Here is a 26215-nt window from a genome sequence, read left to right on the forward strand (position 1 = left end):
TGCATTGCCATGAAATCTGCATTTAGCTTTGTCTGCTTAGGAGGATAGGTGCTCATTACTAAGCTTCAAATGTCATACCCCTTTGGAGATAAACACTGAATAACTCTGTGGGAAGTGCAGCTCACAGCTTCTCTCTTTATAGCAGAATCAAAGAAGTACCTGACCTGAGTAGGTGTTAAGACTCCCACTGTACGTGTCCTTTTCAACAGGAATGTAAAATGTTCAGTGTTTCCTGGGATCTAGCCTGAAACCCAGCTTTGAGCAGAGAACCGAAAGACTGCAGAAATGTTTGACTGTGACCCAGAGGAGTTTACATCCCAGGGAGAAAAGCAAATGCCACAGGCAGGAAGCAGCACTGTGTTTCCATCCTCATTTTCCTGAATGCAGGGAACTATGTCTCAGTCACATAACTCATACAAGTGATAATAAATTAGCATGTTATTAATTTAGGAATTTATTATTTAAAGACATTGGCTATCTGGTGAGAGGAACAAACATCTCCTAGTTGAGATGGAGATCTCTGTGACCTTCTATTCAGACTCTAGCAATGGATTGGGTTATTATAAAGATGCTCTAAGCTCAAGATACAAGATAGTTCTTTGTTGTCTTTTTTGGCCCTGCAGCTGGGCCAAAAAGGATGCAAAAGACGAGCAAAAATCAAATAAATACCTCCATTCAGCACACTAAAGGCAGCCACAGAAGTAAGTAATTTTCAGAGGTATGGGAAGACACAGGTATGATGGGAAGGGCCAAAATGTTAAGGTCTGGTAACTGATGAGGAGATGCATGTTGTCTGAGCTCTATATGCTGCTAGTGCAAGGTTTTTTTGCTTGAACATAAAAAGTGGACAAATTGATACTGTTGTCAGTAAGATGGTGAGGAAAATTTGAGTGGCATCCTTTAAGAATCCAGGTGTCTCTTCCTATCCTCCAACAGTTCAGTCATCTTGAAATAAACTGTATCACCAGAATGGCAGTCAGTGTAACTGCAGGTGAACTAGAGCCTTTTGCCTGGACACCAAGTTCAAGATGAAATCAACTTCATCAAAGTAACTAATGCTGACAAAAGATTTATTGTATAGAAGCCTAGTTGTCAATGAACAGAACTCTTTATTTCAGAGTACCTGGAGGGTAGGAAGGCTCTGCAGAGGGATCTCAACAGGTTGGATCGATGGGCTGAGGCCAACTGTATGAGATTCCACAAGGCCAAGTGTCGGGTCCTGCACTTGGGGCACAACAACCCCACACACCACTACAGGCTGGGGGAAGAGTGGCTGGAAAGCTGCCTGGTGGGAAAGGACCTGGGGGTGTTGGTCAATGGCCTGCTAAGTATGAGCCAGCAGTGTGCCCAGGTGGCCAAGAAGGTCAACAGCATCCTGGCTTGTATCAGAAATAGTGTGGCCAGCAGGACTAGGGCAGGGATCGTTCCGCTGTACTCGGCACTGGTGAGGCCGCACCTTGAATCCTGTGTTCAGTTTTGGGCCCCTCACTACAAGACACTGAGGTGCTGGAGGGAGTCCAAAGAAGGGCAACAAAGCTGGTGAAGGGTCTGGAGAACAAGTCTGATGAGAAGCAGCTGAGGCAACTGGGGTGGTTTAGCCTGGAGAAAAGGAGGCTGAGGGGAGACCTTATCGCTGTCTACAACCACCTGAAAGGAGGGTGTAGCAAGGCGGGGTGTTGGTCTCTTCTCCCAGGTAACAAGTGATAGGACGAGAGGAAACGGCCTCAAGTTGTGCCAGGGGAGGTTTAGATTGGATATCAGGAAAAATTTCTTCACAGAAAGGATTATCAAGCAGTGGAACAGGCTGCCCAGGGAAGTGGTGGAGTCACTATCCCTTAAAAGACGGGTAGATGTGGTGCTTAGGGATATTGTTTAGGGATATTGATTAGTGGTTGACTTGGTAGCATTAGGTTAATGGTTGGACTCAATGATCTTAAAGGTCCTTTCCAATCAAGACGATTCTGTGATTCTGTGATTCTGTGATGTTAACTTATCTTTCTTGAATAATGACTATCAGTAACAAAGGAACTCTTTTTTTTTTCTTTTAACTTAATATTTTCACATTTTAATTGAAATAAATTCAAATACATGTTTCAAAAGGCCTCTCTAAGTCTTCCAAGTCTTCCAAGGCTTTCATAAACATGACTTTTGTTTGTACAAACTTCTCAGGTCAACAGGTCCAAACAAGGACACAATTTATAAGTCTTCAATGGCATGATAAGAAATGGTTGTTCATTTCCAGCAGCTGTCTTCTTCTGTTTCTCAAGTGATGCTCCTCTGTCTCTAAGTGCTGTCTCCAGATAAGCACCAAGACATATTCACATCCTTCGAAACGAGTGCCACTTCAAAATAGGTGCCGCTATTGGCAGTACCATTTAAGAGAACCACTGGAAATAAGGCTTGGCCTATTCAGTCTCTGTACAATTAATGTCATAGCCTTCCAAAATAAAAGCTTCATGATTGTTTTTCCAACTATGGCACCATCCAAACATCCCAATTAAGGACCAAGGTAGCATTAGAGTCTTTATATAGTGCTTGTCAGGTGTCTAGGTTTCACCCAGCTGGTCTGGGCTTCAGGGTGGTTTTGCCTACCTGAGCATGCAACCGAGGCCATTAAAAGTTCAGATATGGTGGTGGCCTTCAAAGTTTTGGATCCATTGCTAAGTTCATGAAGTCACACTGTCTCCCCAGATACTTGTGGAGCAAATTGAGAGGGAGAGCTCTGGGGAACATGTCTTTGCCACAGCCTGGCTGAGAACTGGGCATTGAATAATGAAATCAGCAGGGACAGCAAGAGCAAAGCTCCTGCTTCTGGGAGGGGGTTCAGACAGATCTGGCAGCTCTTTTCTACATGTCACAGAAAGGACAGTCCTGTTTCCACAAGCTGATAATCTTTATAACTAGGAAAATCTTGAGATATGTCTGTAATTATGCTCTGAGACACTGTATACAACCAATATAAATCAAAATCATGAACCTGGCTTTGATCATCTTTAGTAGCTCCTTGCAGAGAGAGAAATATGAAACCCAGCTGCTGGGGGGTGTTTAGGGAGGATTTGAATGGTAGCCCACTGATTCCAGCTCACAGAAGAAGTCTCAGTGTCTACTTCCGTAAGTGATATTTATAGATTTACTAAAGGCTGAAATAATTCAGATATTACTTGCTTATAAATATCCTAGTACTATGTGGGGAGCTGCTAAATTAGATTTTGATTTTTTTTTTTTTTTACTAAGATGGATGCATCTAGGAGAGCTCCGTTATTAAATTGAAGAAGAAAGTAACCTTTGATTTGCAGGTATCTGTCAAGAGACTATGTGGAACACTAAATTATCCCTGTAGATCTCTAAATTAAATTTTATTTCCCTTTCATATTACATTATTCAGATAACCGATAACTTTGCTCTGTTGAACTGCAGAGATAAATACTGTATCCAAATTAATACGTAGTCTAAGCCAAAAGCCCCCAGGATGACTGTGTGGCCAGACCGAATCCTGGTGTAAAGAGGTAGAGATCTATTGAATTCTAATCACTAGGGCTGCATTTCTGACCCAGAGAGTCATGAAGATTTAGTGAGTTATGGTAGCAAGTTGTTTGTAAGCGTCAGCTATTGGATTAAAGACCAGAGGTCTTCTTAGCATTGATGGAGTGTGAAGTCTCTTAGTAATCATAAAGGCAGTGCATGACCCACAGTTTATTTTCTGTACTTTGCACACTACCTCTTCCCCACAGCAGACGCATAAAACAGAGCATTTCTTACAACTGCATACCTGCCTTTATGCCTCAATGGTGAGTTGCCTTCTCCCAGTGAAACCCAGCTCTTTTGGACATACCCTTGGAGGGCAGGATGCTCAGGGATGTACTCCCTGCTGGATGACATGCTTTCAGGGCTGGGGAGAAAGGTGTGCAGATTACTCCAAAAGGTACCACATGCAGTCAGCCAACGTTCAAACACAGTCAACACAGAAAAAAAAGAACAAACCTCAGCATAGGGCAGTGAATAACAATTCATGTGGAGATTTGTTCCCTACATGCACCCATGATGTTGCCCATTCCTGCTTAACCTAGAGGAGCTCAGGGTGAGAAGGGATGCCCCACATCATTGCATCTAGCCCCTGCCTTTGCAGGCAGCCAAATGATGTGACATCTTCAAAATAGTTTAGTCTTGTACCCCAACCCCATCCAGAAACTGTTCCAGAGCCTCGCTCCTCTGATGGTTAGAAATTTCTGTCTCAGGAGTATCCCTAGGTAGTCTCTGTGTGTCTGTTCTTTCACCTGCATTAATCTTCTCTTCTCTGGTGCTGGGTACTCATCCTGTGCAATTGCTCATCCTCTCAAATTTGCTGACAGTAGTCATACACTTGCTCATCCTTCTTTTGCTAGGCTATAAGAGTTATACCCTTCCAGTCTCTTTTTGTGAAAAAACAGTCTCTTGCTCCTATCCTCTCCACTCTTCTGCTCCTGTTGGTTTGTGATTAATCTCACTTGAATCTATATGGCCAGAAATTTACATTTACATTTTATGTAGAAAAATGTGCAATTCCTGATGCCTGACCAGTGCTTTGCGCAGTGGTGTCACTACTTACCTACCTCTACTGGATGTGTTTCTCCCAGTGCAACCTACTATGGTATTTGCTTTTTGCTAGCCATGCCACATCTGTGGCTCATAGCCATCTTGTGAAGGAAGGTATTTCTCCTTCTTTACCATTTCTTCTTTATTGTCTATTGCATGATCTTGCAAGGATTCTTGAGAAAGGTTGTCAGTAACTTCCCTGAGACTGATAACTCCTTTCCATGCAGCTACTAAAGCCTTCTTATTCACCTTACAGGTTTGCACTGGTCCTCACATTTTCTGATTTTACTGATAGTTTCCCATGAGACACTGCCTCAACTGTTTTTTGATTCTTTATGCAAGGGAAATCCCATGGATATAGTCTCTTTATCAAAGGAAGGTATCAGGCAGCATGGCATGGTCTCCCTTTGATAAACCTATGTTGGTTTTTAGTCCGCTTTCTGTTCACCTCCATGTCTTTATTCCTTGCTTTCACACTGATCCCAAAACAGTTGGTATAATTACAATCAGATTACTACTGTTTCGTTGTCTCTACCCCTTTCCCTGCTTTTTTCTCAATGACAACACTGTATTCTCCAACAGTAATAGCATACATTTATAGAATTGCTACTGTGAATGTAATTTCACCCTCCTGGCTTTTGGTATTGCAGGACAGTGATTCTCCAGTGTCCCCAAGAGAGGCACATTAATCTCTTTGTGTTCACTATTCCTTCACATTTAGTGATGTATTTTTCCATACGTGTATTCTGACTGGCCAGCACACCTTTACTTCCAGGTCCAGCCTCATCTTCTTTTTTGAAAATTGATGTTAGGTGAATAGTTAGGTTTTGACCTATATTTGCTTTATCCTTAAAGGTTATAAAAAACTTCTTCCCTTGTTCACCCACTAAGCTTGAGATCACAGGTGAAGTCTAATGGTCATCACAACACAGGCAAGAAAGAAAGGAAGATGGCCAAAATGTTAGTAAGGCAGAGCTGCATTAAAATATAATCCTCCCTTGCTGTGAACTGTCCTGTTTTATGGATGAAGGATGATCTGGCCACGTACGATTTCATTACCTTTTCTTTGATATATCAGCACATTCAATGTTATAGCCCTCCCACCTGTCTTCTTTAGTTTATTGTCTGCCATTACTTTACAGCACTAAGCAAAGTCTAAACTGAGCTCCTCGCAGCAGATACCTGCCATTTTAGAGGACCATAAAGTGCTGTGTCTATGAGGCTGTCTGAGTAAACTATAAGAATGCAATAAAGCTGACTGGAGTACAATTATAGTTGCTAACTTGGCTTTGAAAATGACATCCTAAGTCAAGATCATCCAATAAATAGACAAAGGATAGGCTGCAACTAGGAGAGCTTTGGCTCTTCTCCTAATGGTGCCCTGGCTCTGTGACCTTGGGCCACTGCTTCACCTCTCCAGGCATCCCTTTCCTCTCCCACCTTTTGTTCACTTGCCTGTTTAGACTGCTGCACCTCTGGGGACAGAAGTGGATTTTTCTTTCATTTCTTTTTGGTGTCTGATGCTTCTCATAACATAAAAAGTACACCAACCCCCTCAGGTTATGTTTCTGTTTTAACCCTTTATCCCTACTTGGAAGCTGAGCTATTCTCTTCCTGCCCTGAGTACTGTCACAAGCAGATGCACCACTTGGGAGTGTGAGCATCCTTGCAGCGCACAGTGTGTGTACACACATGGGAGCAGGGCTGCAAAGGAGCAAGGTGGCTGGCTTCACAAGCCAAAACTGGAACTTTATTTGAAGTAAACCTCAGGGAGCAAGAGCACCTTTTTCTCTCTTCAAAAGGGCTGTGCCGCAAGGCACAGCACTTATTCTTTCTGCATCATGTCAGAGGATTTAGAGTAGAGTAGGCTTTTCTCACTTTCACAAGGAATAGATATTCATATCTTCTTTCTAAATTACTTGGGCCCCTTCTGCCTGCTACCAGCTTTCCTTGCCTGCTGCTGACCTCTCCAATACTGTCTGTCTTCGCCAATGGACACCACATGCTACACAGGCCCCAGGTGCAGCATCTATACTGTTATTTTTTAGCCCACCCTCTAGCAGCCATTGATGCCATGTAAGATATTAGAAAGTTCTTCACAAAACTATTACTAGAAATAAAGCTCAAATGCACTTTTTTTTTCTCCCATACATGGAAGTGAGCAAAAACTCAGCATGAGAGAAACGAGAGAAATGAGAGAAATAAGCCATCACTGCACAATGGCCTTATTTTTATTTAGTTACATATAAAAAGCATTTCAGAATCAGCTCAGAAGGTAATATCCGAGGGACTTTTTTTTCCAGAAGCTTTCATGGTTCTTTGATTGAAAGGGGAGTCAAGATGTTTTGACCTGTGCCATTCTGCCCGTGCCTGTGGCCTTAGCTCCCTAACAGAACACCTTCATATCTGAGACAAGTTTCAGCTCTCCTGCATTCTTTCTGCAGGGTAAGCCACCTCACCACACTCTCTACTTTCCTTAGGAGAAAGTCATGAACAAGTGTGAAGAGACAGACGACTAAGGAAAAAAGAAGCAGCCCTCTGATAGGCTGGCTGAAGTCTAGCTCAGTCAAAGTCCTTAAACACACTGAATCCTGAGAATCTCTTACCTATTGCTGAATTATGTCAAAGGGTCCCTATCTGCTTAGATGGGTCTGTCCAATAGAACGAGTTCGGTGCTGGTGATAATGTGACATTTTCGCCACTGCTAAAGCACATTTTCAGATACAGCAGGGTGTGGAGATGAGTTTCTGAAGGCAGAAAGTTTCCCTTCTTCGTAGTACTGCTTTTTATTAGATTACTGAGAATTCACTGGTGTTAGACTTTTGGGACTGATTTCTACCATAGATGTGTGAGATTTGTTTCTTCAAGAGTCGTTAGCAAGGTTTGAACCCCTGACCTGTGGAGCTGAACACAGATCTACACCTCTCAAACTCAAAGCTGAACTTCACCAGCTGCATTAGACTCTTATCTTCTCAGACAACAGCGATGCAGGTCGTACACTTTGAAGGCACCTGCAAGTTCTCCTGAAGCCCACTATCTGAGGGCAAAGATTTGGCCTCTTGGTATTTTGTGGATTTCCTTGCTTAGACCAGTCAATTAAAACACACTGACATTTGATACAATATTCCCTTTCCAGCTGTCTTTTAGGGTTTTTCAACAGGCTTTGGTGCCCAGCAGGAGCTGTAACTGGAGCAAGTCTCTGACATTTTAAATTCAAGCAGCTGTGACACTTGCCAGAGCAACCCTTCTGAAGTCAGTCATGTAATGCTCCCCTCATCCAGCTGTCCAAGTGGGTCTGACTTGAGCGAATGCTTGTGCTGACAGAATAAGTTTTCTTTGGTAAATTCTTTACTTGTATAGTATTTATTGATGAAGGTTGAACTGAAGATGAACCCAGCATAAAATCTTCCCCATATCCATAGGCCAAAAGAGGGAAAGAAAATAATTAAAAGGAAAAGAGAGAGACATGAACTTTGTGACTTAGACCAAGTCCAGTAGCAACATGATAGAGGTCAGAGACACTTTGAGCTCTGTATGTAGCAGAGTGATCTGTAGAGTGCACCAGACCACTGCTGGTTTCTACCAGGTAAGCAGCACCCACTCGTGATTCAGGTTTCCAGAAGCATTAAACTGCCGAACTTGGAGGGTGGGGGTGGAAGAGGGAAGAGAAGTGGAAATAGAAAAATACCACCTTGTTTCTTTGCCTGCCTGGCTGTGGTGATGGTCCCAAACTAGGTCCCAAACTAGTAGAAATGTGTCCGTTTAGTGCTACACTTCCCAAATGGTCACTGTGCCATGTATCATTTCAGCCATGTATCAGCTTGCTTTTACCTTCTCTAGTAGCTGATCTGACTCAAAAGGATGCTTTCCTGCCAAGAGGGTTTTCCCTCTGGATAGAAACTCAAAGCTACAAGCTGTGGATCCAAGGGATGGGATGGAGAGGGGAGAGAGGACTCTACCTCATCTCCCTTTACTCCTGATGCTGACAGGGTGGTTGTCCTTTTGCCTTGTTACTCTTGTTTGTATAGTTAAGTATTTCACATACGTAGGAATGGTGCTGATAAAGGCTAAGCGCACTGGGTCTGGCTCCAAAAGACTTGAAGGGTCTGTCCTCTGCCTCCCTGTGCTGTTGCTTTCTCAAGACACCAAGTGAGTGCTCAAGACTCATCCCAAGCTTACAAAGAGCTGCCACCTGTGCCTCAATCTCTCCTCACTGTGTTGCAAGACGCAAAGCAGTAGTTTTATCCACTGTATCACGTCAGTGCCACCACTTCTGACACAGAGCAGAAAAGTTAGGCACTGAGCTGAACACAGAAAAAAGCAGAGCTATTTGACCGGAAAATGTGCAACAATACATTCCTTGTTAAGAAATGATGAATCATCAAAAGCCTTTGCTCTTTTTTTGCCCCCAAGACCAGGTCTTTTTTGTTAGAGAGGATGAGAAATCAAAATCCCCAATCAGTAGCTGAGTAGACAAAGGAGACACAAACTGCACTACTCCAATATGTGCTCATGCATGAATGTTTACTCAAAGAGGTATCAGACATGGCAGAGTGGTTGAAAGAGCCCCTTCCCTACTAACAAGCAGATCATTTGCAGGACATGCAGGAGGGGGACTCAACTACCAAGCTATTTGCTCTCCCAAGTCTTGTCTGTTGCTCAATGTCCCTTCCTAATTTCTCAAGAAAAATAAATAAGTAAACACAAACCTTTTGATAGGTCTCCAATGAGCATCTGTTTGGCGCAAAAAATTCCTTGAAGCTTCAACATTATTCACACGACAGGAAAATAGATTCACACTCAATTCTGGTGACAACAAACCATTTTTTGCTCTGAGTAGTCTGCATTCAAAACTGCCTCTTAACATCCATCCTTCAGCCAGCTCCTGAAATATGTCCCCCTTCAAATGTGCTTCTAGTGAGTTTCTGATTAGCCCTCAAAGGCTAATCTACCTCATGAGAATTTAGTTGCTTAGGCTGTTGGTAAGTAAGGACCACAGTGCATTAATGCCTGAATAAAAGGCATTTTATTCAACATGAAATACTGTTCTTATTATTCTTTTTAATCATTTGAATGGGTTTGATGATAAGTGGTAGATATATTTTCAAACATCCAGGAATTATTAAACTTGTTTGTTTATGCAGGGAAAATTTATAGATTCATGTAATATAAAACAAGGGTAAGAAAAAAGTAATTTTACACAAATGTCTTATTAGTTAAATGCTTGCTTCTATTTCACATGATTGAAGAGGACAAGGAGATTGGCAGAATGAAAAGAGTTTTTCAAAACTAAATATTTCTTCGAACATCCTTCTGTCTGTTTTCTTTCACACACAGGAATTGCTCACAGACAGTTTTGTGGCAATTTTAATGACTTTTGTTAAGCCTCTGAACAAGGGGAGGAAAAACCCACCCACAGGGAAAGCTGGCAAGTACAAAAATAAGAGAGGGACAGAGAGATTTCACCTACTTGAAACATTTCTTTATAAGGCCACTGAACTTTTTCAAACAGTAATCTACTGCTTTGAAACAGAGAAACACACCACCACTGCATGGCCAGGGATACTGCGGCGGGAGCAGGTGCATTGTCACAGTCTGCAGACTCCGGCATACAGATGAACCTCCCTTTTGGGGCCAGGACTCCTGAAAAAATATCATCATATGCTTTATTAGAGCCTGTTCATATGTGGAGGCTGTCATCTGGAATAATGAGGTCCTTATGCCTTACAAAATATCTGCCAGCCTCATGCCAATGTCTTAGATGAGCAAAGATGTCTCAGACGACAACAGGTGCCCCCTCAGGATCAGCCATGAATTAGGGCAGCCCTACTGCTACTGCGTGTTGTGTCTGTGGATCCACATGGATGTGGCAGGAATTGGATATTGCCAGTTACCATCTTTTGCTGACTGCCGCTAGTAATACCTCTTTTTCATAGAATCATAGAATCACAGGATGGTTTGGGTTGGAAGGGACCTTAAAGATCATCTAGTTACAACCCCCCCCCGCCATGGGCAGGGACACCTTCCACTAGACCAGGTTGCTCAAAGCCCCATCAACCTGGCCTTGAACACTGCCAGGTTCAAGGGCATCCACAGGTTCTCTGGGCAACCTCACCCAGTGTCTCACCACCCTCACAGGAAAGAATTTCTTCCTAATATCCAATCTAAATCTACCCTCTTTCAGTTTAAAACCATTCCCCCTCATCCTATCCCTACATGCCCTTGTAAAAAGGCCCTCTCCAAAGTGGCAAGAACATGGTAAGGTCTCTGGTGTAAATAGGGATTGAGTTTTGCAGAATGAGGCGTGCAAGGCACAGCAACCAGTGGAAGGACCATTTTCATCAACGAGAACTGAACTCATGGAAAAGGGTGACCCTTAGCTCTCCATCTGTCTATCTGCAGTATTTGATGAGTCCTCATTTTCCAATCTCCCACTAAAATTATTACGCAGTTTAAACATTCATTTGAAGTAATTCATTCCTAGAAAATTTCAGAGCCTTACATTCTGCTTGATTACCATTTCCCTTATTACTTCCATCATTATAGCTGCAGCATGAATTTTATTTTTTAGGTAGATGAAAGACAAAGAGAGACATATAAATCTTCTAGTGATCCCCTGTAGCTAGCAACCTTTTTGTTTGGAAAGGCAGACAGATGCAGGTATATTTATCCTTCTCCAAATATGACGGAGTAGCATTTGAAATTTAGATCTCAGCTGTTTCTGTTTGTTCTAAATATTTAATTTAGAACAGCGGCAGCAGCAGCGAAAGCGGCGGCAGCGACTTGAGGTTAGTGCGGGGGCGAGGGCGACATCGGGCTTAACCGGGTGGTTTTCGTACTCTGGGCCCCCCCTGAGCCCCCTGCGAGCATCAGCCCCGAGCTGCTTCCCCCCCCACCCCGGACCCGGACCCGGAGGTTCCCGGCAACGAATCAGGAGAAGAGGGGGCGTAGCCGGAGGTACCGCGGAGGCACCGCGGGCGATTTAAGCGATTTAAACGCACCACCCCCAGTGATCGGGTGATAAAAAGTCTCCTGGAGGGCAGGGACTAGTCCCTGGCCAGAAGGGAGAGGGAGACTTAGCTGTGACTGGGTGTGTCCCAGGGCAGGGGAGGCCGCAGCCGTTTGCAGCTCGTTGGGGAGGGCGCTGACTCCCTCCCAGTGCACAAGGTGAGGAAGGTGCCAAGGAGCTGTGAACCAGGGGTGTCACCAACAGGTATTTCCCAGTTCAGTGAAAGAACAATGGTATCTACCCAGTGGAAGAAGACCAAAATGGATGTGGGAACCCAGACAGAGCTCCCACGGAAGGAGGCGATGGTGCAGGTTGCGGGCTGCAGGGAATGCTACAGCGTCTCTGTGGTGTCAGGGGGCTGTGTGCGCTGTGAGCAAGTAGATGATCTGCTCGGCCGAGCGGCACAGCTGCAAAGCCAGGTTGAAAGGCTTCAAGCCGAAGTAGAAAGGCTTAGGAGCATTCGGGAGGCTGAAATGGAGATAGACTGGTGGAGCCAGGCTCTGCCCTCCCTGCAACAAAAATGGGAGCACCTGCCGGAGAGCTCCCAGGTTCGAGGGACCCCTGTACTCTGCCCCTCTCAGGTGGAAAACAATAACCTAGAGGAGAGGAGTGAGTGGAGGCAAGTCTATGGCCGTGGCAAAAGGCGAGTGCCCTCCTTACCAACCTTGCCTCCACAGGTGCCTCTGAGCAATAGATATGAAGCCCTAGTGGAATACAGCCGGTCCAATGGGGATGTGGTGGAGAGGCGACCTATATCAGAGGTCCCACCACAGTCAGAAAAACCTGACAGGCGTATAGCTACCTCCTCCACAAGGAAGAAGAGAAGAGTTTTAGTGGTTGGAGACTCCTTCCTAAAGGGATCTGAGGGCCCAATATGCAGAGCTGACCCCCATCACAGGGAGGTCTGCAGCCTGCCTGGAGCCCGAATCAGGAATATCACCAGGAAACTCCCCAACCTCGTGAAGGCCACAGACTACTACACCCTGCTGATCTTCCAGACAAGTGGGGAAGAAGCTGCATCCCGTAGTCTGAGGGGGATGAAGAAAGACTACAAGGCCCTAGGACAGTTGGTGAAAGAGTCTGGGGCACAAGTTGTTTTCTCCTCCCTCCTTCCATTTTCAGGTGATGAAGTGGGATGGAATAGTAGGATTCTCTCTATTAATGCCTGGCTACGAGACTGGTGCTACAGGCAGGGCTTTGGGTTCTTTGATAATGGCTGGTTTTATAAGACAACAGGCATGACTGTAATACATGGGAAAGGCTTATGTCGTAGGGGCAAAAGGGTTCTGGGACAGGAATTAGCAGGGCTCTTTCGGAGAGCTTTAAACTAGATTCGAAGGGGGATGGGGTAGTAGCTGGGCTTGCACCACTGGGGCAACGCTCTAGTGTTGAGGTAGACCAGGAGGCCTCCCATCCCCCTGGGGTGAAATCGGTGTGCTCAGCTCGCTCCCTGAAATGCCTGTACACCAATGCACGCAGCATGGGGAATAAGCAGGAGGAGTTAGAAAGCCGTGTTCGGTCGGGGGGCTATGACCTAGTGGCAATTACAGAGACTTGGTGGGAAGCCTCGCATGACTGGAATGTGGTCATGGATGGCTATGTCTTGTTTAGGAAAGACAAGCCACTAAGGAGAGGTGGTGGAGTTGCTCTTTATGTGAGTGAGCAGCTAGAATGTATTGAGTTCTGTCCAGAGGCGGATCAGGAGCGAGTTGAGAGTTTGTGGGTGCGAATTAAGGGGCAGGCTGGCAGGGGTGATACTGTTGTGGGTGTCTATTACAGGCCACTGGATCAGGATGAGGACGGTGATGAGGCCTTCTACAGGCAGCTGAGAGCAGTCTCGCAATTACAGGGTCTGGTTGTTGTGGGGGATTTCAACTACTCTGATATTTGCTGGGAGGCCTACTCAGCCAGCCATCCCCAGTCCAGGAGGTTCCTCCAGTGCATTGATGATAACTTTCTGATGCAAATGGTGGATGAGCCAACTAGGAGAGGAGCGCTGCTGGATCTTATCCTCACTAACAAGGAGGGTCTGGTTGAAGAGGTGAAGGTTGAGGGCAGCCTTGGTTGTAGTGACCATGAGATGGTAGAGTTCAGGATCTCATGTGGCAGGAACAGAATAGCTAGCAGAATCGCAACCCTGAACTTCAGGAGGGCCAACTTTGGCCTTTTCAAGCAATTGCTAGGGGAAATCCCATGGGACAGGGTACTAGAAGGTAAGGGGGCCCAAGATAGTTGGTTAGCATTCAAGGACTGCTTCTTCCGAGCTCAAGATCAGAGCATCCCAGCAGGTAGGAAGTCGAGGAAGGGTACCAGGAGACCTGCATGGTTAAACAGGGAACTGCTGGGCAAACTCAAGTGGAAGAAGAGGGTGTACAGATCATGGAAGGAGGGGCTGGCCACTTGGGATATAAGTCTGTTGTCAGAGGATGTAGGGAGGCAATTAGGAAAGCTAAGGCCTCCTTGTAATTAAACCTTGCAAGAGAGGTCAAGGACAACAGAAAGGGCTTCTTCAAATACATTGCAGGTAAAGCCAACACTAGAGGCAATGTAGGCCCACTGATGAATGAGGTGGGGGTCCTGGAGACAGAGGATAAAAAGAAGGCGGAGTTACTGAATGCCTTCTTTGCCTCTGTCTATACTGCTGGAGGCTGTCCTGAGGAGCCCTGGACCCCTGAGGCCTCAGAAGAAGTCAGGATAGAGGAGGAATCTGTCTTGGTTGATGAGGGCTGGGTCAGGGACCAATTAAGCAACCTGGACGTCCATAAATCCATGGGCCCTGATGGGATGCACCCGCGGGTGCTGAGGGAGCTGGCGGAAGTCATTGCTAGGCCACTCTCCATCATCTTTGCTAAGTCGTGGGCAACGGGAGAGGTGCCTGAGGACTGGAGGAAAGCAAATGTCACTCCAGTCTTCAAAAAGGGCAAGGAGGAGGACCCGGGTAACTATAGACCGGTCAGCCTCACTTCCATCCCCGGAAAGGTGATGGAACAACTTGTCCTTGGTGCTGTCTCTAGGCACATCAAGGATAGGAGGATCATTAGGGGCACTCAGCATGGCTTCACCAAGGGGAAGTCATGCTCAACCAACTTGATAGCCTTTTATGAGGATGTTACCCGGTGGATAGATGATGGTAAAGCTGTGGATGTGGTCTATCTCGATTTCAGTAAAGCGTTTGACATGGTCTCCCACAGCATCCTCGCAGCTAAACTGGGGAAGTGTGGTCTGGATGATCAGGTAGTGAGGTGGATTGTGAACTGGCTGAAGGAAAGAAGCCAGAGAGTAGTGGTCAGTGGGACAGAGTCCAGTTGGAGGTCTGTGTCTAGCGGAGTCCCGCAAGGGTCGGTACTGGGACCAGTTCTATTCAATATATTCTTTAATGACTTGGATGAGGGATTAGAGTGCGCTGTCAGCAAGTTCGCTGATGACACAAAACTGGGAGGAGTGGCTGACACAACGGAAGGCTGCGCAGCCATTCAGAGGGACCTGGACAGGCTGGAGAGTTGGGCGGGGAGAAATTTAATGAAATATAACAAGGGCAAGTGTAGAGTCCTGCATCTGGGCAAGAACAACCCCATGTACCAGTACAAGTTGGGGGCAGAGCTGTTGGAGACCAGCGTAGGGGAAAGGGACCTGGGGGTCCTAGTGGACAACAGGATGACCATGAGCCAGCAGTGTGCCCTTGTGGCCAAGAAGGCCAAAGGCATCCTGGGGTGTATTAGAAGGGGTGTGGTCAGCAGGTCGAGAGAGGTTCTCCTCCCCCTCTACTCTGCCCTGGTGAGGCCGCATCTGGAGTATTGTGTCCAGTTCTGGGCCCCTCAGTTCAAGAGGGACAGGGAACTGCTAGAGAGAGTCCAGCGCAGAGCCAAGAAGATGATTAAGGGAGTGGAACACCTCCCTTATGAAGAGAGGCTGAGGGAGCTGGGTCTCTTTAGCTTGGAGAAGAGGAGACTGAGGGGTGACCTCATTAATGTTTATAAATATGTAAAGGGCAAGTGTCATGAGGATGGAGCCAGGCTCTTCTCAGTGACATCCCTTGACAGGACAAGGGGCAATGGGTGCAAGCTGGAACACAGGAGGTTCCACTTAAATATGAGGAAAAACTTCTTTACGGTGAGGGTGACCGAACACTGGAACAGGCTGCCCAGAGAGGTTGTGGAGTCTCTTTCTCTGGAGACATTCAAAACCCGCCTGGACGCATTCCTGTGTGATATGGTCTAGGCAATCCTGCTCCGGCAGGGGGATTGGACTAGATGATCTTTCGAGGTCCCTTCCAATCCCTAACATTCTGTGATTCTGTGATTCTGTAATTAAGCTGCCAGATAAACATTTTTCAGCGTTAAAAATATACTGTATTTCTGCTTAATGGTATTAATACAAATTAATGTGTTTAAATTATCTTCAGCTTTTTAATGGAGTTTGTAATGTATTTTTGGGTAGATATGCAGCTTAAATATCAATCTTTGTTTGCTACTTTAATTTCACTGAATACTAAGATAAGAATTTCTGACATAATGTAACATAGGAAATTCAGTCATGATTTATGAAAAACCTCATTTAACATTAATAGAGCTACAGGGACCATTCGCCCCTGGTCAGTGATGTATTCTTAAGGCAGAGCACAAAAATGTGCCTTAAAATGAGGCTTTGCAGCTCCACAAGAGTAAAGAGAGAGAAGGAGTGGGGTTTCAGCTTTACTGCTCAACCTTAACTGCAAAATGGTTGTTGGAGTAACGGAACCGAAACATATTGAGCAATCTCGGGTAAGACAGTCTGGTCACCTCACCCAGACCTGACACCCAGGGAAATGCAAGTGAAATTCTGCCACCCTTGTTCCTGGGGGTCTCAGATTCACAGCAAGTACCCTGGAAGAGTAAAAAAAGGGCTGTAAAAGTGATAGACAGACAGCAGAAGAGACCCCGTGGCCCCAAGAGGAAGGGTGCAGGAAATCCCCTCAGAGCAGACAGTGCAGAGGTGCGCTGTCCCCTTCCTCCCTAAATGAGCTACATCAAAAGTCTTCCCAGATGTAGAGAAAAGGAAATAACATAACTGTGGTGAGCTCAGAAGAGGACTGTGTCCTAGAGAATTACTAAAAAGCAGTACACTTAACCTGCTAATAAAGTAAAACTATGTCAATACATAAAATGCATAGGATATAATAATTCTATTACATTTCTTTCTCCACTTCTACTGTGAACATGGGCTTAAGAAATTTGCTAATTTTTAGAAAAAAGTGTCTAAAAACCCCAATGCTTTCCCTCCTTCATCTCCTCAAGAATGATCAGAACAGGAAGAAAAAGCCCTCAGCAGATCATTTTTAGTGCTTTCTGAACTAAGCAGGATTCTTGGTTGATCAAGGTTGGGGAAACCATGCCCAAAACCTGATCTGGGAGACTCCCAGGGTAATGTCCTCATTGATGCACTGAGGCCTGGGCGCAACGAAGGCAGGAAGGCAGTTGTCCTAGAGCACTGAGTCAGACGTTGAAGATCCACAAGATAAATAGTTGGCTTTGCACCTACTTGTATCCATACTGGAGTGGGGATAGCTGCTTGCACATCTCCCAGCCTTCCAGCCACTAGTGAAAACACACCCCCTTGGCTGCTTTCATGAGTACATGGAAATACTTTACAAATTGAATGGTCTGAATGCAGTAACCAGTCACGTTGTGAGAACATGAGCATACTCCAACATTACCCACTTGCTGCTTGCCCAGACTGCTGTAGGGAAGGGAACCTGCCCTCTCCCTGAATGGCAGTGCCCTCCCTCCAGTCAGTCCCATCCAGCAGTGGAGGAAGCTGCATTCCCAACCTCAAAAAAAAACATTCTTGGTCCTAATTTAATCTCAAGGCATTTAGCTATGAGCCTATCACCAAGTGGCTCAGTGAGAAGGCAAAAAGTGAAGTCAATCCTTCTCTTAAGTACATGGAGGCCAGCAACCTTCTAAAGCTCTGTCTCTTCTGCCAGTCAGCCAAATCACTCCTTCACAAGCCCTAAGGGCAAAAAAGTTGTGAAGACATTGTCCCTAAAAGGGACAAAGGATTTCCTTTTTCTTCCTATCTCCCCCAAAGCCTCTTCACCTCTGAAGCTCCCTGAGTCATTGTTGCTCTAAATGCTTTTCCTCTCTGATTCATTTCAGATCCAATTTGCTGCCTTTGTCCATGCTATTTAGTCTGTGCACATTTGTGGAGCCAGATACTATTGAGTTCTTCATATTTTCTATACTTAAAAAGGTTGGGAATGGTAAGTCCCATTGCAGTTCTTACAACTGGATAATCCTCATACTTCTGTCCAATGTGCTTTTTTAGCAAATGGAGGGTGACATTTCAAAGCATTCTGCTCTGTCCCAATCCTCCGAGCCGCCCACTGACTGCCATCTCATTGCTTTCCCCTGCTTCCTACTCAAAGGTTTGATATAGCCCAAAGGCTGAGCTTCAGACAGCAGTTCCTTTTAAAAGCAAGTTACCTTTTTAATGAATCCTTATCACTGGTAATTATTCTGCTCACAACTGGATGACAAGCTATTGGATCTAGGGCTGGGTAACAATATTCTGCCTCATTAAAACCTCACTCATACTTTCTGACTCTGCATCGCAGACACAACCATCATCTGGAGACTTTCAAGACCCATCTGGATGCGTTCCTGTGTAACCTGCCCTAGATTGGTCCTGTTCTGGCAGGGGGGTTGGACTCGATGATCTCCAGAGGTCCCTTCCAACCCCTAACATTCTATGATTCTATGATTCTATGACTCTATGATCTGTTTCTGCCAAGAGCTGTAATTTCACTGCAATCACCAGGCTAGGTTACAAACTGAAAAGTGTTACCCTCTAGCATTCATTAAACAAAAGAAAACCTCCAAACCAGTAAATTCTTTTCAATAGCTTTCATAGCTTTCACACTTTCCTGATGCAAACAATCCCCAGCAACTTTCTTCTACAAGAACAACACTGGAAGGTCAAGGTGGGAACTTGTACAACAACCAGTGAATACAGAAGTCAGCTGTTGCAACAGAGATTTGCACGCAAGCAAGCGCAGTAAGTGAATTCAGAATTAGCTTAACTATTTGCAGCTGAGAGTTCTTGAGCTCTTTTTCTAAGGATATAGAATTTAAGCAGTTATTTTCTACATCTCTGTGTGTGCAAGAGACTGTGCGACAGTCCTGCTAAAACCAAATTCAACACAAGACCAGAAGCCTCAGAGATGTTTCATGAAAATTGGCTGCCAACAAAAGCTTGTAAAGTACTAAAAGATGCAACATGAACACACACTTCATTAGAAACTAGACAGCCAACCACAAGATATAACCTAGAGGAAAATAGACTGCATTAACTCCAGTGCGCACAGACCAACGTCTTTTAAAAGGGAGGCCTGAACGCCCAGCACTCCTGCTGCTTTTAGCATTAAGCACTTTGTTTCATAACAGATCAGGAACGATAATTGCATTCCATGATGTAACAAATGCTGCCAGAAACTGAAGTAATGTGTAACTTTTATAAAGAGTTAATTTCTGAGAACAAGATTTTTAAATTAAATGCCTGGAACAAGTGAAAATCAGCATTTGCTGACAGGCAGTATTCGTGGAAATTTTCATATCAGTTCCTTGCACAACTCCCATGTTGTCTTTCACATTAGAAGCCCTTGAAATTTGACCATTAATCCTGGCTCATCTGTATCTGTGGGTTTTAACAGCAATATATTTAAAGTTTCATCCTACCGAGGATCTGTGAACTTCTCAGGCATTGGAAACCACAACAGAATATAAGGACATTTAGTGGAAAAAATAATGATGCTGACACAGAAAATATTAAACAGTTAAATAATGACCTCACTTCCACTAAACTGAGAAAGATAACTAAAACATCTTGTCTTTGTTCAATTTAAAGGGCAAGTACCAGTAAAGTGAACCACCAAGCAAGCAAAGCCAGAAAGGGATGTGCCACTGCCATCATAAGGCATCAAGACTGGAGCCATGACTTGATGCTATTGAAGCCACAAGAGATGGCATTGCACTGCTGGTTTCTATTACGCTCCTGTAAAACACCACTTTCTCAATGGTGGTATCACAAATACTGATGGGGCGTTCTGAGCTAAAAGTTAAAGAAAAAAATAAAAGAGAGATATTTTTTACTCAGATCTATTGTTTGATCCATCGTATAGCTTGGCAGGTATAGCTGAAGGAGGTGTGCTCCAGAGTGGGAGCGGGAGCAAATTGTCTGTCCTCAGGGGGCTGGGAACTCCTCAAGTCATTACGGTGTTCCCCTTTTCTGGGAGATTTCTTCTGGGTTGATTGAAACATGAAACAAATCTCAACCCTCATTCTAGGCTAATACTGACTCTTTCCAGATTTTTTCACCAAGGACCTCTCACCTTCTGACAGACAGTCTCACTGTTTCAAGGGTAAACATTTGACCCTTCTGCTTCTCTGCACATCTATGAACATTTTTGCGTGCCACCATCCTTGTCTACCATACGCATTTGATGTGCCATTGCAGAAAACTTACAGGCTTCCATTAGGGTTAAATGTCACCATAATTAAAGCAAAGTAGGTTTTCCACTGAAACATATTCTCCAAATTTTCTTTCATTTTGAAAGGAATGGCAAAATAAAATCACAACATGCTTTGCATTTTATACTGCTGTTTATTTAAGCACACTTTCAACCCTTTTGAGGAGTTGATTTCCCACTTCCCCTACAGGAAAAGACTATATAAATATCATAAATTCAAACAATGGCATCAAGTAACCATAGTTACTCTATCTGAAAAAAAATTCAAAGTGAAAACTTAAAAGATTAATCACTAGCCTAATCCCAAAGACAAAACAGTTTTCTCTCTTCTTGATCCAAGAAACAACCCAAATGTTCTGTGAAGCAGGGCAGTATCAGCTGGATATGTGCAGAAAACACTACACATGAACAAGCTGTTTGGCAAAACATTTGGCTTTGACACTGGGGGGAAAAAGGCTTACACATGCTAAGCACGATTTCTTCACCTTGCTGACTGCTAGACCAGAAAACCTTGACATGTCTGGGCCAGTTAGAGAACATTATACAATGTTTTCAGAAATCATTAGGTTTATTATAGAACATCAGCAGGAGGATGATGCTGGTAATTATTTAAACAGGTGATTATGCAAAATACTGTTACCAAACAATTTGTATGTCTCTTCAGAGAAACCTGAAAAACGTTTTCCATTAGTGAGAATCTGATTCTGCTGCCATCCTTGGAGTTAAGATAAGTAATAAGTAGACCTAAGATAAATGCTTTGAGTCACTGTATAAAATCTATATGCCATCAATGAATTTTGTATTTATGTTCCTTCATAACATTCCAAGTGTTACCTGCAAAAGTGTTTGTGATTTTAAAGGATAATCAGAGAGCAGTTTAGTGACATCATATCCATTTATCTTATATAGTCACTCCAAAGGAGGTCGATTATGAATCTTGTAGTCTTATAATTGCTTATATCAGTTAATTCTGTCTTCATACATATTGGGGGAAACATGCAACAGCACTATCTACAGAGATGTTCTGCTCTGGATTGCAACCAAACACTGACAGTCTAAGAAAAAAAAAGTCATAGTCTTTAAATATTGCAAATACCACAAATGGCAATAAGAGACAGGATAATGCACCTGCACAGTTTAGCAAATAAATTTTTTTACTCTTATTTCTAAGCTGGACAATGCCACCTGGCCCATAGTTGTTGAAGTGGGCAGCTTCAGTAGCTGTTTTGGCAGCTTCAGTAGCTGTTTTGGCAGCCAGACCAGGTCGGTTGGCCTGAGCTAAGCTAGGCACTGTGAGTCATTGAGCTGCCTGCCATCACTGTGGGTGACCCTATCGCTCAGGCAAAACTTTGGTTCATAAATTACTAAAACTGTGCCTCTCCTTCTTCCAACCAGAAACTCTTGGATCTGGGGACCTGCTTCAGGATTCACGCATGACCAGTACAACAAGAAAGAAGTTGAACTCATTTAACTTTTGACATCAAAAAAAGGAGGGTTACATCAGACCATCTCACGTTGGGCTCCCTTTACACTCAATGGAGAAAAATTGGCACTTCTGGGGTAGGAGTCATATGACCTATTTTAGATGTCTGCTTCAGGACGAGATGAATTGCACCATAGATCTCAGTGACTTATACTGACTGAATCTCAATTGATTTAGTCATGGTGTAGTTAATGGACACATTGACTAGCCCATCCAGATATCTGCATTGTAGATATCTAGATTTACTCAGACAAACCTGTGTGGGGCTATAATTAGTTTCCTAAACATAGGTGTACTTGCCATGCAAAATGCCTTTGGGTATCTATCTGAGACATGATCTACAGGAGACTTGCCAGTGATGCTGGTTGGGTGGGAAACCCTTGGACATCTCAAATGGTGTGTTTGGAACTGAACTGATCACACTGTATGCAGAAAAAGAAAATAAGTGACATTTTCAGACAAGCCAGGCCTCCACCCCACCTTTCATGGTGGCAGTGGCAGCAGCAACAGCTTGGGGCTGCACACGTGGCCAGGGAAAGGATTTTGGCCATCTGTGCCCAGTAGTCACATTATGCTGCAGGCTGTCCTCTGCCAGGCATAAAGTCCTTCTCAGGGGGACCTCTGCAGTTGCTGCCAACTGCAGGCACTGATGCAGAGTTCCCACTGCAGTTACCACATTACGCAGTTTCTCTTGCAAGTTTACTGAACTCTGCTTCAAGAGCTGATTCTCTTGCAAGTTTACTGAACTCTGCTTCAAGAGCTGACAAGTTGCTTTGCCCTTATTAAACTAACTGAAAGGTAGTTTTGTTGATTGGAGCAATCCAGTCTAAATTTATTCATGGAAAAATTAGAGTAATTTTGTGTTGTTCCAGCTCTGACCTTTGGCTGAAACAGTTCTTTGTCCTCACTTGTGCTTTCCCCTCTGTTACACTCACAGGCAACAAGTTTCCTACAACATCCACGTGCAGCTTTTCTCCGAAGGACAAAAAGGGAGAAGAAAGCATCTTGTTTTTCAGCCTGGGGAAATGAACACAGATTCCTCATTTGTAAAATAAAAACACTTCTTAACTAATCTTATACATTTCTGTTCAGTCCACAGCTGGAAACCAATCATTTTAAAATGCAAAATACTTTTCTTCTCTAACATTTGTTAGAGGGGATTAAGACTGGTCCTTCCTTTCTCCAGTTTGGTATTACAGGGATTTACACCTGGTAGGAGCCTAGAGAGATAGCTCTTGTTTAATGGCATTGTTGCTCTGCAATTCCAAGGCAGTAACTCACTTTCAAAAATGAACCAGAATTGCCTCAAATTTTTATTAAAGGCTGATGAGGTGAACCAGACACTTCTATCTCTCTACCTTTCCCTACAGTTTAAAATACTAAAACATCAGTCTTGCTGCAGGTCATGCAAGTGGTGGAGTCACCATCCCTGGAAGTACTTAAAAGATGAGTAGGAGTAGATGTGGTGTTTAGGGATATGGTTTAGTGGCGGACTTAGTAGTGTTAGGTTAATGGTTGGACTTGATGATCTTAAAGGTCCTTTCCAACCAAAACTATTCTATGATTCTATGATTCTATGCACATGAGGAACAAATCGCTACAGATTAGAATGAATCACATAAACTTGAATACGATCTCAAATGCATTAATAGAGGCTGGAAGAACAAATAATTAAATGATGGTGGAATAAAAATATAATCCTTTGAGAATCTATGAAATAAAACAACTTTCAATCACTCTGAAGCTGTTCTCCAGGAAGGATATGAGCCTAGCACTAGGCTGCAATCAAAAATTGACTTTAATCTGAGACATAGCTAAACTGTGAGAAGAAAACTGATGCCTAATCAGACAGAGGTTGATGTGATATGTATTAATAGATACTCGACCTTATCGATTTGTCAGAATGCAAAAGTTCTGCAGGGATGTACTAGTTTTGAAGGTACTCCAAGAGATCACAGGTTGAGTGCCAGCCGAGGTCTACCTGCCATGTACCTTTGGAGACCTGGCTTCCTGTAACCTGGCCCCAGCTCCTTGACCATCTGCCCGGTTGTTTGTCAAGAAACTTCAATGATTTTCCTGACCCTGGTTCTCAGCACTCCAGTCTCACTTCTGGGGTATTAATACTGGCTAGGGGAGCAGTGACCCTCGGCCATTTATTACCAATGAGGGCTTTTTTTCCCTCTAATTTTTACCCATGAGGGACTTTTTCCCTCTAAACAATTCTAATAATGGGATGGGACCCCAAAGAGAGAAGACACCGACTTTTCCTATCACCAGTTCTGAGAAGACGCTGTAGCTCGTATGAAGATCCGAAATGGTCTACAGACCTCACACCATAAAAAAAGGAGTGGTATATCTTTGCTCCTGTTTTCTCTGTACCTGTGCTAAATTCAGTTCAGCACTGTCCTTGGAGTGAATTTGGCCTTGTGTAAGTATTCAGTGACTTTGGAGTGCTATACAAAAGGAAATTCAAGTCAAAACTGCAATTTATATCAAAACCATGTTGTTGATTGTCAACGAATGAGTCCATATGCATTCACTTCCTGACACAGCAACGAGCATGAGGCACAGGCACTACTGCAAACCATTTCTATCCACAGCAGGATGCAGACTGCCATGGGCTGAATGGGATATCATTAGCTTCACAGGATTTTTAAGTGTCCAGTACAGGTGTTAGGAGCTGCCCAACAATTGGCCTGTTTTACTTATTCCATAAAATGCATACATTATGTGTAATGTTTCATCTCTGTATGATAGCAAGTGAACTATGACCTTTAACAGTAAATCCATCAGTCCGCCGTTAGCAGTGTGGGCTGAACATGGATCCCTGGGTTGTGAAGTCATGTGTGAACTACAAGAAGAACGTAATCTACTTCTAGAAGAGACTTTAAGACTCTAGAGACTATAAAGTATCTAGTTCTGCTGAGCAAGACATGTAGGAGTTTATGAATCTCTATGTGATGGCCCTTAATGAGAGGTGATGATTTGTACTGTTAAATCTTCAGCACACATTCTATGCAGGATATCTGTCTGAAAGGATAGATTTCAAAAGACTATACAAAAATATCTGCTGTTCAAAAATCCCTAATCTCTGGGGGTTCAGTCTAAATCCTGGCAAAGATAACACAATCTTGCCACTGATTTCAGTGGCTTTTGGATCAAGCCATCCATCCAGATGTACAGAAAACGCAATGAAACTGTTTGGGTCAGGTTTTGATGAATGGACAAGTTACACGTCAGTATAGGATGCTGCATCAGTTACTCTGGCATTGGTGTGCAAAGCAAAAACATTAATTCTGTCGGCTGTCAGAATGTGAGCTTGGCTCAAGAAAGTGCTTGTCCTCTGCATAGAGATATGAATCCCTGGAGTTTTTACTAAGATAGTGTTGATCTATCTGTGATGCAAAAGAGTCTCAGATATTCATGAAATACACCCAAGTTCCAGTACCTTCTGTCTGACACAACAAATCACCAGAATCAGCAATTGTTGTTATACCAGTCCAAACTAAATGCATGGGAAAATAGAAATAGAGTGTACAAGTGTGAGAAGCAAACTGTGTTCACAGCAAGCTCAAAAACATTATTGATAACAGCCTTTAAAATATCACACAGCTATGTCCTGTGTCTGGGAACATCTCCAGGAGACCTAAAAGCAGATCTAGCATCAGTGCTACAAAATCTGTGAAGTTTTTTGGCCCAGACTGGCACAACTACTAATGTGCTCAGAGAGAAAAATCTGCCTGGGATTTAAAGATTACAAATTTAAGCTTGAACCATAAGGCTTGGTCAACTTGAGCTGGTAGAGCACAACCACACTCAAGACACAGAAACCTTAATCTTTGGCTTTGGGATGAAATCAAGGAACAGACTGAGGTATAGTCCTTGTTTTATCTTAGCTTTTTTAATTGCATCAAACTAAAAGTAGGATTTTAAACATATAAATAACATGCAGATATGTGGCCTGTTTTTTCTGAGGTTCTTAAGTGCTTTCTGCTTCTACTGACTTTAATGAGTATTGTTTTCATACAATAATCAGGCCACTTTGGTACTTCCTAGCATCCCATGAAAGAGAAAAGACAGTACTTCTGGTACCTCACATAGACCCTTTCCAAATACCAGGGCTACGGCCAGGACTTCTCTGAAGACTGGTATATTGAGGGGGATGTTTTGAGATATGGAAGATAAAAATGTTCTCTTACTGCAAGTACTTAGGCTTCAGTGACACTCATAAACCTGTCCAGATTCACTCAAAGATTAGTACTAATTTACCCAGAGCTTTCAGTGAACATACACAAAATTTCAAGTTTGCAACAAAACCAGGAACGTGTTTCTGCAGTTTTCAGTTTCAGGCTGCAAGTTTCATGGCACTCTTGTTTCCTGTCTCTGATAAATGTCTTTTCAAGTGGTACAGCTCCCTTTGAAAGCATGAAAGGTATTCCCCTTTGAAAAATGTCTTCTGTGTGAGATAGGTATCCCTGTGATCAATTTTTCATGCTGCCCTTTTTCTGTCTTAGGGAGATTCTGATTCTCAAACGATAACCTCCTAGAGTCAATGCACATTTTATTTTAGCTGAGCTATCATTAAAAATAACGTCCTCATCATATCTCTGCCAGATAAATCATGTTACTTTATGCAGGACTTTATTCC

This window comes from Nyctibius grandis, chromosome 7 (genome assembly GCF_013368605.1).
Source record: "Nyctibius grandis isolate bNycGra1 chromosome 7, bNycGra1.pri, whole genome shotgun sequence".
In the NCBI taxonomy this organism is placed as follows: Eukaryota; Metazoa; Chordata; class Aves; order Nyctibiiformes; family Nyctibiidae; genus Nyctibius; species Nyctibius grandis.